Source organism: Varroa destructor, unplaced genomic scaffold (genome assembly GCF_002443255.2).
Source record: "Varroa destructor unplaced genomic scaffold, Vdes_3.0 BEIS01000002.1, whole genome shotgun sequence".
Classification (NCBI taxonomy): domain Eukaryota; kingdom Metazoa; phylum Arthropoda; class Arachnida; order Mesostigmata; family Varroidae; genus Varroa; species Varroa destructor.
Window position 1 is genome coordinate 49,707,071 of NW_019211455.1, and position 19,786 is coordinate 49,726,856.

Sequence of the window (19,786 nt, forward strand, 5' to 3'; positions counted from 1 at the left end):
ATCACCTTCGTCGTAATGCGTAAATGCGACGACAGCTTTGTTCACCCACCCCGTCGCGTCAACAATTTTTTTTTGCCTTATCTATCGTTGCATGCATTCAGTGCCCATAACCTGTGACTATTTGCAAAAATTCACCTAGACTATTTGAACCTATGCGGAGGCACCGTCCGTTTAATGACACGTTAAATTTTATTTGGAGTAGAACGTATAAATGAAGCATTGAAGTAGCTTTCGGCGATGGTGTGACCTTTTCGGACAAACGTGAAGATGTTCTCCATGGTGTGGAAGCAGAACAAAGAGAAAAAAAAAACACAAGAGCTTAACTTGTTTTCTGGATCCTTGTCAGTCGACCGATGAGACAAGTTAATGGAAATTTTCTTCGTTCCTAATACGGCGATCACCATAATCACTATAAGTAGAGCTCGATTGTTCAACAAGTCTATGGATAGCCACATTAAAACTACTGCAAAACATAACTCATCCCAGCCCAGCACGCCTGCGTATTTCTTCGGCCGTTAGTTCTAATGGTAGTAGCTCAACCGATTCTACCCATATCTCTTCGAGTAGTGCCATCAATTCTGCCAACCCGAATGCAGTAGGCCCCATTAAACGTGCCAGACGCAGCAGTAACATAGCACCAACAGGCATCAGACGCAGCGAAGCGACTGACTGCACCAGCAAAACCACTAACGTGACAGGGTCTGCAAACCTACAAAAAGCATCTACCACTTATTCATCAATTAGAATTTAATTAATGAATTTTTAATTTAATTAATAGATTTTTGTATAAAGAAAGATGGAGTTAACCTTGCCTTGGGATCAATTTCAAGCTATATATATATATATACACCACTAACAGCTATATTGATAGCTCGCAGTCCTTCTCTACTCATAAAGGGTTACTCAAATAATAATAAAGTATTTCAATTAAATATGCATAACGTCATGTCTTAAAGAGGGATTTAATTATGAATTCTATATGTGCTTCTTCTGACGTTCGATTGCAATATGTACACATAAGTTTCATCACGTATATACGTCAATTCGTAGCTGTTTTAAGTCGCACTTTCGACGGCGAGTGGTAGTGTTTGGCTGGCGTTATTTTTTTGCTCATGGACTGCTAAAACTCTTGATCTGATACCTTCAAAGAAGGCTATCATCTAACGGTGCGATATTTAGCGGCACCTAATTTTCAGATGGTAGGAGCGTTCAGTCATACGTCGTCATTTGTGGTGCTGACAGGCGAGTCGTAACAGGCCACAAAAGACAAGAGATTTCAACTGTTGTTCATGAATGTATTCCATCCTAGAGCGGCGGAGACAAGCGGCTCGCCGTACGAACCTTGTGCTTGACAAGGGATCCACTTTTGGAAGCATGGCAGAAATGCCGGAAAGGAAATTTTGGTATTACCCTACAGTTAAATAAGCTTTTTGTTGGATCGAAATTGTAATTAGATGCTTTACCCTTGAAATATCCGATACAACGTCTTGTATATATATATATATATATATATATATATATATATATATACAAGACGTTCCAATTGAATTGATTGGGTTATTACAATGAGACCGTTCACCCAAGCGGCGGTTAGGTCTGCTTTATTTTAGAGTTAACATTATGAGAACCAAGAGGCGCAACTTATGGAGAACTTTTGCGCGATGTACCTCTGAAACAAGACAAACATTACATTGCTAGAGAGGATTAAATCAATTTGATGTCTGAAAACACCTTGAATCACCCCAGCAGTGAGCCTAGAATTTTTCGGGAAACAAAACCTGACACGTAAAGAGTGCTCTGTAGAGCTGCGCTGTAGCGTACTTAATAAATTCGCCGAATACCATAGATAGCTTAGGAGAACTCTTTTAGTTGACTCTTTTTAAACGAGAGCTATGCCGAACTTCACTCGGTAGGAGTGGCCTTGTTTGCTCCGGCTACAATGAAATTATGTTCGATGTCACACCTTTATCCAGGAAATTGGTAACCACGATGAGGGTTTCGATACCTGTCGTGCGAACTATGCAGCTCTTCAGCGACTAGCTTATGGCAGTGGCCTCAGAATATTCAGATCTCTGTGAATAGCGCCAATGTATACTATTGCCTCGTTAAAGATTTGAATACACGCTTTTTTTTATTCCAAATCGGCGAAATAAGCGTAGCAGTCGTGAACTTGAACGTCCACTTTTGGAAAACAGGTCCAATCGAAACAGCCATAAAAAGCTTTATCGTGACCTTAATATAGCTGTTATGCTAAGTTTGCCAGTATTACTTATATCGTATATAACAGAAAAACTAAGGTATGTAATTTGTCATTTCTCAATGCTTTATAGTAACGAAAGCTACTCTCCATATTAAAGCTGATAAAAGTCCAATTAATTCCGAGCTACTATATTGTTACTAAACCGTCCCCTTTACTACAGTTAGGAGTGCTTAAAAGATGCAAGCAAACGTAAAGCGGGTGCCACAGAGACGCAGTGTCCTGAGTCGTATCTATGCTTGTAAAACCATATGGAAATTGCAGAAGAAAATAGGCATATCACAAGCTATGTAAACCACCACTTGTATCTTCATATGTTTATGAACGAGGGGAGAGAAATGATATTGACGTCAAATCTGCATTTAAGTCTTTTTTTTTTTTTTTTTTCTAAATCATAGTTATATTTTATGGAAACAAGAAGTAAACAATTTTACAATTTAAGTAAACAAAAACAAGACCGGATAAGAGCCTCTCGGTTATCTCAGCATTTCCATTCGTCTAGTGGACCTCTCGCTAGATTTCCGCAAGAGCGAGACGATGATCATTACGGGCAGCCGTAATCAGGTCACCACAGAAATAATTTTTACACTGTCGACGGAATGTATAATGACGAGGAACAGTGCACAGCAGAAAGAGATACCGAGCCGTATCCCATCTTATAGCGAATCCTTGACAGCCCTAGCAGTATCTGTTGGCTGGCCTATTCTCGACAGCGACATGATCGCCACTGACAGACAGCAGCAAATAACATGTAATTAAACCACAAATGAAAGATATTAACTTTAAAGTTCAAAATAGAAAAAGCATTCTATTTGAGTAACCTTAATTTAAGCTACATTGGATCTTACACGACCGTTATGCTAATGAGTGCTCTTAAAGACTGGGCTCTTTTTTTCAAAATCAGACGAGCAAACATAAATCGTCGGACGCACAGGATACGTTTATTCAGGGCCGGTGTTTCTGAAGTGACACTTTACTTTACGACAGCTGAAAATAGTAGACATTTAAAAATCAGACTACGATGGATTTATTTATTACGCTACTACTATATCTTTAGCTAACACATGCATCGAAATATAGGCATAAGCCAAGTGTTCGAAGTTAGGATGGGCCCACGAACTCACCGTATCGATTCGGGCGCCCATAACAACGATCATAAAAATGACGTCTTCCTCTCTATTTACGTTCGATAATGGCATGCAAAGACGACTTCCCTAAACTATTCATAAAAATAGTATAAATAAAAATCACGCATTTAGCATATTGCCAACTTTGGACTCAGCAGCTTCAATGGAACGTCATCGTAAGTGCCTGCACAAGTTACAGAACTTTGCTGGCACTTAGGCACGATTGGCAACGACTGTAGTTCGAAGACGAGTCAACTTTTGTTATTCAACTTTGATGTCTTAAGTTCACTGATCGTATTACATGTGACAACTGTAGGCCACACTTCAGCTTGGCAAGCCATACCTCTGTGAGGTCTTACGGCTACGCGTTGTTTGTTTGCCGTGCATCGACGAGCGCGCATTCTCTACGTTCCTAATAGTTCGTTGAGTGTTTAAGACGACTTGGGAAAATTTCTTAATCCATTTCACAATAAATGGTGCCTATTTACGCACACAATAAAGTTGTGCTTAGTCCAGTGCGTGTTAGAAAAAATGAAGACGCAGCTCTTCGCACGGTCTAATCTAAATCTCTGTAGACGTAGATTATGGTATAGTGTTAGGATGTCCCATGAAACATTCGGCCTCTTTAAGGCTAACAATTCTAACGCACGCCGTGCGTATGCGCAATAGCCTTTGATCGTCATTTTGACAGGATCGAATGTAGCTCAAGTGTTTAATGAACCTTATATGAAGATGTCAGCGTATCTGATTTTGGCTAGGATCGTTCCTTGTATAAAACAATGTCACTCATGCTGGAACGTTGTCTCATTGGCATTGTGGCTAAAATTTACGTGAGCCTTCATATAAAATGTGTTACTCAGCCAACGTGTCTTGATAGCATAATCCGAAATTTGTCTATTTTTTAGCTAAACGAATTAGTAATCTAGTCGATGGCTAGGTAATAATTTGTATCAATGAATATTATAGTCGCAGGGCTCTGGGGATCTATTGTATTACGCGTTTGACCAGCGGCTTGCAACCAAGCACTTAACTCCTTCTTACACTACGACATCCAGTTTAAAAAAAAAAGGGTTCTGTAGGTTCGAGGATGTGTATAACAGTAAAATCGACCAGTTTTCTCTATAGATTTACACACGATGACCGTCACGTAGTATATCGTATGGCATATCACGACTACTGTCCTAAATTTAACATAAATTTGTGTTTAATAACGACGATTTACATTATCATTACACATCTATACATAGGCCAAAGTTTATTCGACTAAAGCTATTCGATTCAGTTATGATCAAGCACGCAACGGAACGCATAATTACGCATACAGAAACATGTATCGCATTTCTGAATCTGTGTTTGGAACAAGACTGTCTTGTTAGAATCATTTAAAAATTATGCAAAAGACTGTCTATTTGTCACTCGAGAAAAAGGCTTTCCCTAAAAGCACGGGGAGTGAACGCGCCGGTGATATCGTTTCCAAATTAAGTGAGACTACATGGGATCTCATGGATTTGTCGACACATTTTACTAGTCAATTCAGTGTGTATTCGGGGCCGCGTGGACGACTCCTTTTCCCCCACCTTCCTCCCGCTGCCGCGCAGTAGACCTTTCAGGAATCACCACTTCCTGGAGCGGACATCCCACAAGAGTTCGTAGACAGCCGCCGCACTGGGCCCTGGAGCCGACGTTGTATTTTCCTCATGCTATTAACGCGGAAATAAAGATAAGACCTGTACATGATAGAGGGTTAGCGTCGATAGGGCAATGTAAGTAATTTTTACTTTTCTTCTCTTCAATAAAATAAATAATCTCAATGATCCTACCCTGTCTTTTATTTTTCGCGCCATTGCCTATTTACTTTTTGAGGACGCTTTGATCGCTCAGTTTGTTGTTTGCTTCATTCATTTTCTTCAGAAGAAAAGTAAACAGGTCCTTTTCTTGTCTGTGCGACAACAAAATAGACAAAATCATTTTATTGTCCTTAGAAATCTGTTAGAATTTCGCTATGCCACGCATATATGTCACAGTCCATGATTACAATCCCTTCATTGTTTGAGCATATGCGTGATGATCATGTAGTTTCATTAAATTGTAGCATTTCTAAAATTCTTGAATTCAGCAGAAGCAATATACCTTCTTTTTTAGTTCCTAGGCTTCAAACACAAATAGGTAGACGGAAGTAAACAAACTTTATGACACGATAGGAGCACGAAATTTTTGACACTAGCAGAACACAGTAAATAACAACATTCATACACATAACCACGACACTCTACTTTGGCGCATCTTGATGTGTCTGAGTGTCTAACTGTACAGAAAGAAATCACTTCCGTACGAGTGTTTCCTGTTCAGCCCATTACTCCTCGTGTTGTGCTTCGAAGTTCCATCGCGTCATTCAATCGATAGACGGCCATAAGACATCCTTGCGTTATTCTTGTATGCGTAAATGTATGGCGATGAGTGGGTGTCGATGTGTCTTGGGCACTGCGAAAGAATAGTCAACGGTCATTCAAACAGTCAGAATTTGCATATCCCTCTTTTTCTTTGAATGCTTAATGCTTCTTTAATTAAATGCTTCAAAGACTAAAACAACACGCTATAGCAATACCTTTGCTGACAGCTGTTCCTCGTCTCTCTCTCTCTCTCTCTCTCTCTCTCTCTCTCTCGGTTGAGGTAACATAGGTCCCGGCGAAGAAGCACAAACAAAGTGGTTACGCGCACGCTAGGCCACGTTTCCTCTGTAACACCCCGCCGGCACGCCGTGCGGCGGCCCATGTGCGATCTGATGGTGGTTTCTCCATATAAGCTTGCTTCGACTGAATTTACCCATGAACACTTTGCGTTCCTGCAAGGTTACCAAGTATTAGGAATCGATAATTTTCATCGATAATAAATACGAACCAAGCTGCACATTAACAGGAACTTGTTTTCAGAAGAAATAATATTGTCGGAAAACTACGGCAACATCGTAAGGAAGGAGCAACAAGATGCTTGATATTGCAGAAATGCTGTACCGTTGTTCTTAATACGATGCGTTAGAGGCTGGCTTTCGAAAGGATGTACTATAATGTAAGAAATTGTATGAAAAATTAGACATTAAAAAGAAAAATAAACCGAAGAACAACAAAGTTTAAGTGCTTAAAAATGACATAAAGAAGTGAAAATAGTAAAAAAAAAAAACAATGGTAACAATCGAGCACGCAATAGCAGATAACAGTTTAGCAAAAGAGGAGCCAAACAGTAGGGATTTGCAATTAAATTGTTAATTAGGCTTACACTTATCACGTATTGCTGATTCTGATTATAGCTTTAACGAGTAACTGCGCTACAAGGTTCTGTTAGCAAAGTTTTCTTTTGCCAAGCTACTCGATTAGGTTTCTACGCTTCTTGAAACATCCTTTAATCCGCTTCCCCTAATGTGTGCTTACTTTCGATACGCTGTTTAGTCTGGGGGCTGTAACGATATTGTGTTTTGTGTGGATATACAACTTTAACCTGAAGGAACCCGTCAAAGACGGAAAAGGCCGACGAAAAGGTTTGCGACATTTACCTCGTGTTTGATGCTACCACTAAAATACTGCTCAGGAACAGTCTGGCTGGTTGAAAATGGCCTCTGGGGCCTAGGAAATGCCCCTCGCTCTAACCGACCATCTGAACTTGACGACGAGCATTTGAAACTACTTTTCAAAGAAGACGGCCGACAAACAACTCGGCAATTGCCCGAAAAGATGGCGTACAGCTATACGGCCGTCGTTAACTGTTTCAAGCACTTGAGGGTCGCACGGAATCTTGCGTGCCGCATGAACTCTCTGAATCCGACAAGGAATTATGGCTTAACATTCAGACTGGTATCGAACGTCACACGGCCACAATAACCGATTTCTCCACAGAATTATCACCGGCGACGAGAAATGTTGTGTCTGTGTCTACATAAACTAGAGCTCGGAATGCATGGCTTTAAAAGAAAAATTAAAGCCGACAAATCAACTAGATCTTTAAAAAATATGCGTCGTGTTTGGTAGAACTGCAGGGGCCTAATTTTTTCAAATAAAAAACAAAGCAGACAATTGAACGGCACGTTTGTTATCGAGTCAACAAGATTAGTTAAAAGAAAGGACCCGAAAAATATCATCAGGTTATCCTGCTCCCAAATAGCGCAATGCCACACACGGCAAAACTGCTCTCCTAGATTTCGGATGAAACATTTCACTGCATATTGATAACCTGCTACCGTGCTTTTGTTCAGTATTTCGGATATAATAATAATTGTTAAATGGTTTATCTTTCAAGTATGTATATAAATGTCCGTGCACACCATTAAAGTTGATTCGTGTATATATATATTCTTCTTTATCTAAACCTTCGTTGCATGAACCGATCGCATAACAGTTGTGTCTGATATACAGTGCACGATGATCAGCAGCGGGCTTTCGAAAAAAACCTTATATTACCTAGTGCACTCCCGATTCGTTTTAAAGCCGTCTCGCACGTGCTCAAACTTAAAAGGGTTATCTTGAATAATGAGGCCTACTTCCACTGTCCATATGTGAGTTTGCAGTTCATAAAATGATTTTACCAATACAGGATGTCCTAGCACAGTCCTAACGTATGCAAATGCTGAAATGAAACCGGCGTTTTACATGTTATCATTTTACGCAAGATAGCGAAAATGAAAGTTTATCTCAAATGCTGTTTTTCATTGATTAATAAACGATATTGAGTTTCAAAAATGCCTGTTGCTTTATGCTCACATATGCAATGTAGATCGTAGGAACGTCATGATGGAGCCACCAATGGTGGACCACTATTTGCGAAAATTATAGTTGGTATTGATATATATTCTACGACTTCCTTGCTCGATTGAATTCTTCAGTGTAGGGTAGCAGACATTTTTCAAGAGACAGTTCCTATAGAACTCTTATCCAAACTTATGCCTAATTAGATATTCTCCATGAATGTTAATTCTACAACACTGATTAACTTAATAGACGTTTTTCGGTACTTTATAAGTTGAAATATTATAAACAACTTTGAGTACGTTTATGCAGTTTGCTCTGTGTGCGATTCCTCGCACCTAGCATCCAAGCGACTTCTCCTAGCGGGTCGGACCATAGCAGCCATAAAGGCAGTTAGCTCTGAAAAACGTGATTAGTCCCCGTGCTTTTATTCCTTCCGAAGTTCAATTGGTCAACTGCAGTTCTATGAAAAAGTCATGTACTATCTTATATCTCTTATCTCATCTAATTGCTATACGTAACTGGTAATACGTTATGTATTAGCGATACGTGAGCAATAATCTTACAGTGTTGTTTCGATACTAGATAATCTCAGTGTCTAATCTAGCAGATTCCATCCTTTAGCGAATCCATGACGCCTCAGTTAGTCCCTGCAATGTAATGGGAAGAAGGCTTTTCTTCAAAAAACAAAATGTAAGAATTATCCTTACAGCGTAAAGTCGAAATCTCAGCATTGCTTCGTTACAAGCTGTCTACACTTAGAGTGTAGGGAAACAGTTTTCTTTTTGACCTGGTATTAATTAGCGAAAAGGTCTCAGCGTTTCATCCGCTGCTATTTCGGCTCATAGAAAAGCTTAAGCATTGAGCTTACGCCCTCAACGCACAGCTTGAGCCATCAGCAGACTTAACTATGGCTGGAAAATGTTTGACATGTAAGAACAATTAAACTTGTGCTTACGATCAGTTCAGTGTCGACTGCATATGAGAAACTGTTGATAACTGGAAGCGACAATGTTACCTAATGGTAATTATTTTGGATATTTCCTTTCGCCTCTCCGATGTTTATGGACGTCTACGGGACATTCAAATGCATCCTCTCTTCCCTTTGTTTTGACTTCGTTACGTGGAAAACTTTGCCTTGAGATCTAGTCTTAACAGCTAAGAACTAAGAGAGGCATCCCGCCTTAATCGGAAAAGATGATTCTGAATAGAAGAAATGATCCGAGCAAGTGATGGGCTGTGCCAGGCTGTCAGAGGCAAAAAAATCACCATTGCGTGTGTACCAGCCTAGTAATATTGCTGCGATCTTTTCCGTAATAGTGACATGAAACACACAGAAAGAAAATGGAAATTTGTATTTGTACTTAAGTCGCTCCTCTCGAATAAAAAGTATTTGATTTGGATTAAAGTTTCGTTCCTGTATGATTGCGTGCGAGAAACAGCGCTATATAAATTGATGGTTATATGACTTTGTTCTGCGTATTTGTGTAGTTTTGTAGTGTTCCGCCAAAGCTGTTGTTTGTTTATTCTGAACAGACCGCTAACTTGACCACTGGGTAAAATGTCAGGAACTCTTAAAAATGTGGCTGAACCAATAGGAGAACAAAAAGTTGTTTTGTATACAATAAGCACATCGAGATTTGTCTAAAAAAGCAGATAAAAGACTACGACACGGTCCTTGCGAAAAGTAACTGAAGTCAACTGCTAAATAGTCAAGCTGAAAAATAATTATGACTGTAAGTTATAAACAGTACTGCCTTTTGACATCGTTGCGGGAACGCTTTTTCGTCTTGCTGTGTACGCGAAACGAAGTTGCATGCAAGACCCTAGTTTGCGACTGCGGGAACAACGTGACCGGGGCTTATTGAGCTCTCATACTTTTAGTCATATTCATACAGGGCTGCCAAATATTTTCTTTTTTTTTTTTCCCCGATGGTTGGTTACTATGGTTTCCCGACAGGATCAATGTAGCTAGCAAAAACTGACCATACAAGTATTTGTCTATCGGCTGTTGCCCTAAGGCTTCTGGCGTTGCCTACGATCGTCAATCTGAATTTGTAGCCGAAAAGCACCACACGAAAATACCAACGGACAGACTAAAGGCAGTAGTGTAATAATGAATGACGCGCATTTTTATGGACGACGTGCATCGCATACAAGTGCATGTATGTAGCAGAACGGCGACTCTGTGCGGAAGCTTATCTGGATGATAGAGGCTGTCGTACCACTGCGTCAAACGGCACGCGACTGCTGAGCTGAGCGAAACAGAGCCAAGACGAATTGTCTGTGACCAGTCAGCGGAGCAGGCATATATATACCTGAAATAATACCATTGAATTTATAATAGATGACGCTATGTATCAATCAAGCAATTACAGAATTCTTGTTTGGCACTTTACTGCCGCGGACGATGGTTGGTATTCAGAAGAGATTTTCGTTATTTTTTCAAGATATTTGAATCGTTAATTTCAGCTTATTTTGTAGTTAAAATTATTCCACGTCAGTAGAATTCAACTTTCTATGTCTGTTATGTTTGAAATTGGCTGGCACCGTGTCACAAGCGTTACTACCCGTCGCAAGGGGTACGATCTATTTCGAAGCAAATAGGAAAAGGCCGCATAGGTTTCCAATTAGAAAAGCAGCAAAATACTCGGTTGTGACCTACGTGATTGGGGAAATCCAATGGGGAAGACCATGGCACCTAACACCCGCAGGCTGTTCGACAAAACCGTGCTTTGTTCAGGAAATTTCTGATAAACCTAATTTGGCGTCCAGTTAAGCTTCTGGCGAGAAAGAAAGTATGCCTCCGTATGGGTCAGATAACGCTAAATCATCAAACTTCCATTATTATTTATATGCCGGAACACTTGTAATTAGTGTACGACTTTGCCTAGTTTATTCATGGAAGAGCGTATGTAAAGGGATGAAAATATTCTTACTGAGTGCGTTTAAGAGAAGAAAAGCTTTACGTGCAAAGAGGAGAAATGCGTATCTCGTTCTCGAATCGCGTTACGGAAGCAGGATCTTCCGATGCCCAAACAACTCCTAATCATATAAACGAAATAGAAAAAAAAAGAAGATAAATATGCCCTTATCAGGTAATTTTTCAACTCGTCTGTCTGGACGATTACAGACGCATGCCCGCCTGTATGTACGGTATATTTATCGAAAAATTACGTGAAACATAACAACCTATCATACCCCAAAAAATACCTCTGTCTCGATACCGGCAACACAATAATTGGCTGAGTGGGATTAGTTTGAACAATCGTTTTCCAATCTTTCCACCTCAGTCTGCCGGCGTCCTCTTGTTAAGCCTCTCAACCCAAGCAATGCCCATAAGGGGAGAATATTAAATCCTAGATCTCAACGCTGCGCCACGCCAGAGAGGATTTCGAGAGAATTCTTATTAACGACGGTAGTAATTGCTTTCCTGGGCGCATGCGTCGCTAGGCCCCACCCTGCGCTATCTTAGATTATTTCCGGAAAATCAAAACTACAGGTATGCCCTACAGGGACACTTCTATATTTAGAAGCATCGGATCGCCAAAAAGCGCCCCTGATGAAAGAGTAGCTAGAGTTTCATGCAGCTCATGTGACTAAGCGTTCGCACGTAAAGCCTGCTTGGCCTATCGCTTTACACGCACATGTCATAGTACAAATCCAAGCAATAGAAGCAACCTGCTGCTACAACGAAGTTATCGAGGCCGCGCTAAAGCTCAGTAGTTGATTTTTTTACGGCTGTCGTTCTGCAGGCTAATGTCGCATAAGTTATATTCAACGAAGCAAACAAAAATTGTGAAAGATGTTTTAGACGAGTACTTTAGTCAATCGAGGCACACTCAAGATACACATAATCTAAGTTGTTATGTCTCGGATTTGATAAGAATGCTTTTAGTGATTAGAAATTGTTTAGCGGTACACAGACTCACCTGAACTCCTGTGTTTTTGACTCTCACTGAAACTGTATAGGTCAACACTAGTCACGCGTACGAACGACGAGTTCGCCATGGCTGTCTTTTTCCACTAGTTAAACCATAAATTTTGTTGCATTTAGGGAATCTCTAAGCTTTCTTTGATTGAGCTCATACCATGTTGATGTGCTCAAATATTCTATTTCCGGACTAAGTTAACGAAAATCGTGTAAAATCGAAGCTACTTGACGACACGGGTTTAACAACGTCGTAAAGGATACTTATTGATCTGTGGGCGCAATTGATATTCGGCGTATGAGTAGCTACGAATAGTGAGAGATAACAAAAAAGTGACCAAAAACGATCTACAGCAACAAAACGGTCGGCGTCGTAGAAGAACAGGAAGACAATATTCATCGAAATAATCATTACTTTCTTCTTCTTCTTGAAACTCTTGCGTCAAACGCGCGTTCTGTACGACAAGGCAAAGGCATTTCTAAAGAGAAAAATGCGACGGGAGCCGTTGAAAATACAAGTAATTAGATGAATACTATACAGTTCAGGTAGTAGAAAAATATCGTTCCCAGCGTAACAGTTAAGTGTGTCTCCAAACTTGAAGTTTAAACAACAAACTATAATTGAGTCAGTCTGCATCGGCCGCTTGACGATGGCGGAGGACAGCTCAATAGAATAGTTTTAGCTGTTCTTAGAGGCTTAAAAAAAGTAGAAGAGATATATGCACAAGTACCAAGGGCGGAAATTGATGACCAGGGACAAATCACAGGGTCCATTAAATTAGGTGGCCGACGAGCTGTTTACGCCGACTATTGCTTGAGTTTCAAGTACTGTATTAATATGTAGATTACCTGAGACCTCTGACCGTCCTGAATGTAACTACTTTTTGAAAGAAAGAAGACATGCTCTTCAAGTTGGATACGTTACAAGTCAAAGGAGATATCATAAATTAGATAACCATGTACAAACTCGATGGATCGAACTAGATCTGAGTAGTGAGTGCTTTTGGAGAAAAAGTCTGAGGGTTTGTAGTTAATACGCTATTAATAATAATAATAGTGTATTTGCTATCATTAGTGAAATAAAACTACCCATATGATTACGCTGTGTTTTTTTTCACAGTTATTTTACTAGATAATGTATCAGTCAGTACACATTTTGGCCATGTGCAGGGGTCCGATGAGAGCATTGGTGAAGCTATTATACATTGCATAGTAAGCCATTATACACCATATGAACATCTCTATAATACGAGATTATCACATGCGATTGGACATAGTCTCACTTATTTTCCGGTTATGAGTATTAAAATATATGTAGAAGAAAAGTCAATCCCGAGTTTGGGATGGAAATTCATCAAATGTATGTGTGAAGCCAACATCCACAGAAATACAGTAGAGGTTAGTTCGCCCGTGCATTTGCCTAGATACGTTTGAAGTGAATACCTAACGAATTCGCGTCAAAGATGGTGACGCTACCTTATTTACGCGATGACCTCTGAAGTCCACAAAAGATCCATGAAAAATGAAAGTTTTTTACGTACATTTTGTCCAGATCTCTTCTGTAAGATAGCCGAATTAATAAACTAGCACCGTTGTGTCGAACTCCCCATCCTGCTGCTGCCTGATGCACGACAAAAGGTTCACTGACAGTTTGGAAATTAATACGCTGGCTTTTCCCTGATCCGATGCCAATGGCGCAGGGCCAATAAGGATGATGCCGGTGCCATTCGTTTCTTCTGAATCGGTTAAGGACCGAAGGCGGGACGACTAATGAAGGAAAATAGTATTCAAATGGAGAGAGGGCAAAACAACGACTGGGCCAAAAAAGGCGGGCGATTCGCCCATAGGAGAGCCGAAGGCAATATCCTTAATTTTTTTTTGCTCATCGAATAAAATCGACCCTCTGACGCTTGCATAAGCGTTTCTTCGTAGTAACTACAAAACATAAATACTTGGCCGGACAATGTAAAAACCATTATGCCTTAGGGTAGCGGTTTTTCAAATTTTACGAATGATTTATTAATTCAACTGTATAAATAGGCTGGTATCTCTGTTAAGTGGCAACAGAGCGAAGAGGCCTATCAGTGTCTATTCGGCGGGTCCGTTTTTAGTTTATAGTTTCTCTCACCGAACATCGCCATGTACTGCAACCGTGTTTCTATGTAAACAAGCGGTAACTACCACAAGCATACTGAAAAATCGCTTTATAGTAAATAGTAAGCGAAATGTCTGCCATATTATATTATCTATCGTTCCGCTCTGTAGTCATGCTCCGAGTGAATATGTTATTACTAAGTTCTGTTCCGTCTCTGTAATCTCGCACGCAGAAAGACTTAGTCTTAGCTTCCGTGAGGATCTACTGTTATTTTAGCTCGTTTCGTTTATTTTGTTTAAGAAAACAACTAAATTTGTTACAAAACAAGATGTGCATGAGTTGTAACATACAAATGACAAGAACATTGCTTAATAAAACATGCCAAGAAACTAACTTAGACATTTATTAATATTTCATTTAGGCTTAATAATTAGTTAATATAGAGGCCTCCTGGTCTGGATGATTTTTCACCAAATATACATCAGATATCCTGGATTAATTACGGTAGGAGCATTTACCAGCGTCATTTGTTGATTGTTGTCGGCACTCCATGTTACTTGAAGCCCATTGTTTGACAGGCGGCCGCCAAGCCAGACCCGCCCGCATAGCTCAAAAGGCCCGGGTTCCCGTGAATACCCAGTCATCTATCACAATACATCGAAGGAAGTTAGGAAGTCGTATTAAAATATGTTACCAATATGAAGGCAGCATTCTTCCCATGTAGGATCAATGGACGATGATACTATTTGTTGCGAGTGCCAAGCGTGTCGTGGTTTGTTGTTTATTCGGTGTAACTGTTAAGTTACTACGCACCGCGAGATTAGACATTAAGCCTTATTATTCTGTTCAGAACGACAGACATTTTGTGCAGCCATATTATTATTATTATTATTATTATAGCGGATGAACTTTCACGTACTTTTTACAGTCACTTAAGTTTCTTGCTTATGTGCCTTACCAGTTGGCCCTGCACTAAGAAATTAGGACGGCACCGAAAAAACGGACTTGATTAACCGTGGGGAGCTGGACATCTATTCTGATGTAGGTCCTTAGGAATGATGCACCTACCGTTCCAGTTTCCAGGTCACGAAAGTCGATAGGCTTTAGAGTAACGGGCACGTAGTAATTTAGTCGAAGACGTTAAGTAAAACATATTTCGACTACCAATACTTCGATTTGTCAACTATAGGACACATACCGTACTAGGAAAGAATGCGGACTTGCCATGAGTTTTGGAACAAAATTTATGCAGTCGAATAGACTACTTTTAATTTATTGAGATCCCTGGCGTAGTTTTCGCAGAGCGGGGCCTGCTTAGGTTAAGGTAGAAATAATACCACCCCTAATACCTTTTCCCGGTTTCAACTAATCCCATTAGGTGTGGCAAATCTAATATGTACCAATCGATTTTTTAAACTCTATTTAAACGCGAATGCCTGTCTCGAAAAGCTAGGTTAATATCATGCAGCTCTGAGCATTATTCCTATAGACCATAATTCCGCACGTGTTTACGTTGTGAACGCTTCAATGCCGATATATCTACAGGTTCCTTATCGCCTCTATGTTTACTCTAATAAGAATACCGTGAATATATATAGTTTCCCATGCATGTCCTACCTCAGTCTTAGCAGGCTCGTTAAGGAAAACGAAGGGTAAGCTGACTGCATCTATTCGGCTCAGAACAAATTCCAAATTTAATATTCAGGCACATTTACTAGAGTGGAGCCTCGTTACGATCGAAAGCATTTCAGTGTATTTGTGGTAGGAATTTGTCAAGGGTTACGCCATGCAGAAATATCTTTAAGTAGTATTCATCGCATCGTTAATAACCGCACGATTTAGGTAGCTATCTTAGTTTGCACAGAAGCATGAAGCGCCCAAAATATTGCCATTTGAAGATTCTACTGTTTATGTGAGTTTACTAGCGACGCTTGTACAGATAATGGTCCACTTCGTGCATGCCGGAATAACTGCCGGACAAAGAACTTTAGTCAACTTGTCGATTGGATAAATTAGTTGAGCATCAACTTTCTGTAAAGTGACATTAGTTTTTGAATGACGAATTGTACAACTTGTACCATCCACTGGTTCGCTTGGAATATAGAAATAGTGTAGACATCAGGGTGGTGAAAAATAAGTTCATTGTTACGCATAGAGCTCGCTTTTGCAGACAGAGGCACTTGTCCAGTAAAGTGTGTACGCGTACAGCCGTTTCATGTAGCTGATTCGAAATAACCATTACCACACATAAGTATTAACACCGACAAATGTTTAGAGATAATGGGTAAATTACTTATGTATTAGGCTGAAACCCTAAGCAGGAATATTCCCTTTACGTTAGATGCGTAAGCAATATGCCCACGTACTTTAGGGAAAAAGATTTTCAGCGAAGTCCCTGGGAAACAGGCAAGCAGAATTACCTTCGAAAGTTTCTTGTCAACATGGAGATAGCTGGGTTTTGCCTCAGCAAGTAACTATCATCACACTCGCCTTGCAGAGCATAAATCCAACCATTTGGGTAGATCAAGTGAAGCAGTCAAACACTTCATCTTGTTTATCTCAATGGACGGTTACAGAAGCATCGACGACGGCAGCAAAATCGCTCGCTTATTGATTACGCAAAAAAAGAGTGCGTTACCGCATACAGCATTCGCCTACAGATACGCGCGGCACGTGTCGTTTCTTCTTCTCGCCTCCATCGTGATAGTCAAAAATTGTTGGAGACAGGGGTCATTTAAAGCCAAAAGTGAGAAAACTTCCGATACCTTCTTATCCATTTGATTAAATGGTTAGCGATAGCTTCCGGAAATGTGGAACTGTATAGCAGACTTGCACTTGCTAGTAATGCCGTCTGCTGGAACAGAGTTTACCGAATACAAAAACGATTTCTCCTATTGTCAAACTCTTGCGCGTACAATTCTAATTATTTGATGATATGAGGATTCTATGGAGCATACGCATATTCTGCTAAATAATCTCAAAGTTGGTTTAGTTCGATACGACAGGATATTTTTTACTTCTTCATGCCAGTGTCGTTTTGTATCCTTTATTATATCGCTGCATCACTCTTCCTATATCAAGCCTTATACATTATTAAGCTGCACTATAAAGCTGTATTATTGCGCCTGCCGTACTCTAGCGTGGCCAGTAGGCAAGGGCAAATAAAATAAAAATATATTTCAGGGGTTACTTAAAGGTCCACTCTGGGTCCCTGGCTTCAAAACGTTGGGTGGGATGGTGTTTTGCGAAGTGGATATTGTGGCCTAGAATCTTGCAACGACGATTACGGTAAGGAAATTAAAAGACCCAGAAAGGTACGTGAATAAGACACTGTGTGGGATAATTATACGGATGCAGAGATGCCTGCCGTTTAAAGTAGCTGGTGTAGAAAGTGAAGTCGTCCTTCTTATTACTGATAAGTCCTGCCCGGAAATTATACTTACTCTTGGAGGATAATCATTTGCCCGGTCGGAACAGTCATATACTTGGGAATACAGCCTGATTGTTGCACACTAGAACAGCTACGGTCTAGGCTATAAAGGCATCTGCACAGCTTTGCAGAAAAGAGAGGGTCTCCGATGTCGTTAGCCGAATCGATAATCCTCTAAGAATGACCCAGCATTGAAAGTGGCTTAAGCAAACCAAGCAACACGACTGCTTTTGCACTTACCAGTCGACCTCCTAAAAGCCCAAACTCAAAAAGAGATGGACAACCCTTATCGTGCTGCGATTGTTGTACAAGAAAAACTCACGGCTAAACCGGCAAATAGAACAGATTGTCATACTGTCAGGATCCTCAGAAATTACTGTAAGGGAATCCATTCCGAACGTCCGGAAATAGATGGAGTGGCCTAAAGGGGAACTAGACTAACTCCTACTGCACTCGTTTATCGGATGCAGTGACTTCCAGAGTTATTTCTTTCGAATTGACAAGGGCTCATCAAATATATGCGTACCCTGTGATGAGAATTTCCAAGACGACGCCATTAACACACGAGTGTAACACCAGGCGTCACAGTTGGTCAGAACCACCCTTGCGTATGCGGCTTTAAAAGACACCGCTGGATTTCGCCAGACACTTTGCATCAGTTCTCTTTGAAACAAAAAAAGAAATGCTCTGACAAGGTTAATCACCCAGCAACGAAAAAACACTGGAGATCTAGAAGACTATATCGAAAGCAAGTTGTGCTTAAGAAGGATCAGACCTGATTTTAATGGGCATCATATCGACGGTTCACATTCAAACGTCTGCAAAGGTATCTTTTGTCACTTCAAAATCTGACGAGTCATACCGATTGAGGAGGCGTGCAGTAATCCGCTTCAAATTATCCTCCACGATTTTCTATATGTGTATTCCGGTTTAACATTCGTCTATGAATACCTTTAGAATAATTAGTTTACAAAAATATTTTCTGTTGTACCTAAAGCGGTACATTGCGGTTATGATGGATTTTAATGGGTGTGCCACAGTCCGTTGTCGACAATTAGTAATGCTAAAAATAGACGGTTCATACTTTCGGAACCGCCCGCTTTTCTCATCCCGTTTTGTAGAAAATATAAAGTGACGTTAGGAATATTGTGAAGCACAGCGTATATGGTGTATGACATATGAGATCCTTCCAAAAAACGAAAAAAAGATTTTCTTCATGAGGTTACATACGCTAATTTTTACATGTATTTTGCAAACCCTAAAAAAACACACGGCGTTGTTTATGATCGTCACTTGGTCTAAATAGTAGATGATTCAGATTCAACGACCTTGTTCGTATGAAGTAACCATTAACAGAGATTTATTGTTGCTATGTATGTGTACCGCTCAGCGATAGGCTGAAATGAACCGGTCCATTGCTCCGACCAAGCAAAAAGTCGATATAACTCATAGCGTCTAGGATGTATCCTCAAATATAGATCAACGGGATCTAGATTCGAAGCGGAAAGCCGCTTTAGATTGTTATGGTACTTCGAAAGAGAAAATCCGCAGGGAACATTCGCGGGCCTACAACCTTGTTCGTTGGCCTATTTCCGGCGCTGATGATTTCAAGCGTTTTCCTAGTAAAAGTATCTTATAACAGGCAATACAAATGCTTCTATAAATAATAATTGCTAGATAACCGATTTGTCGAAAGGCCGACACTAAATACGAAGTGGAAATTGGCTGAACTCGATTGAGGCCTTTTTTCCGATGTCCTTCTTAAACACCTAGAGCTGATAGGGTTTGATTGATGCTATTTAATTTTTGCGCTTGCGGAGGTAAGGGTAGCGGTGACACCCAGCTTAGACAACCGATGACGCATCAATTGAGTATTTGCTCTCGTAAGCTTTGCTCAACATCGGAGCCAGAAAATTTTCTGGAATCAGGTGCTTGCCGTGCTCACGGTACGTAGGCCACTGCTGCGAAACCAGGGGGGCAACCGTAATATGTTTGCTTAAGAAATTCTTCTCGTTGTACTCTTTTACTTCAAAGAAAGTGCAAATTTTATGTGCTACGTTGCTACATAAAGATGAGTTTTTTGCGAGTGAATGACAAAAAGACTAGCTAAAACCTGCTACTAGCTACAGGCTAAGGAGCTAAGGTTTTTTAGCAAGATCTGAATCCCATCAGGAATCGAAGCTTTACATGAATACTAGACAAAGTTAAGGGCT

The 19,786-nt window shown here is 40.3% G+C and overlaps 2 long non-coding RNA genes across 5 annotated transcripts; both read right to left on the reverse strand.

The window, feature by feature from the left end:
- Nucleotides 1-5,314: 5,314 nt before the first annotated feature.
- Nucleotides 5,315-13,779, reverse strand: LOC147757943 (uncharacterized). 4 transcript variants are annotated; one of them, XR_015321497.1, is made up of 4 exons: nt 13,590-13,779; nt 10,343-10,435; nt 5,990-6,226; nt 5,315-5,865 (listed from the first exon to the last, which is right to left on the reverse strand). It is a non-coding gene; the product is annotated as an uncharacterized LOC147757943 (long non-coding RNA). The 4 variants fall into 4 exon arrangements; XR_015321498.1 differs by having other exon boundaries at nt 10,104-10,435; XR_015321496.1 differs by having other exon boundaries at nt 5,990-10,435.
- Nucleotides 13,780-14,511: 732 nt separating this feature from the next.
- Nucleotides 14,512-15,355, reverse strand: LOC147757944 (uncharacterized). The gene is made up of 2 exons (XR_015322473.1): nt 15,212-15,355; nt 14,512-14,787 (listed from the first exon to the last, which is right to left on the reverse strand). It is a non-coding gene; the product is annotated as an uncharacterized LOC147757944 (long non-coding RNA).
- Nucleotides 15,356-19,786: the final 4,431 nt, after the last annotated feature.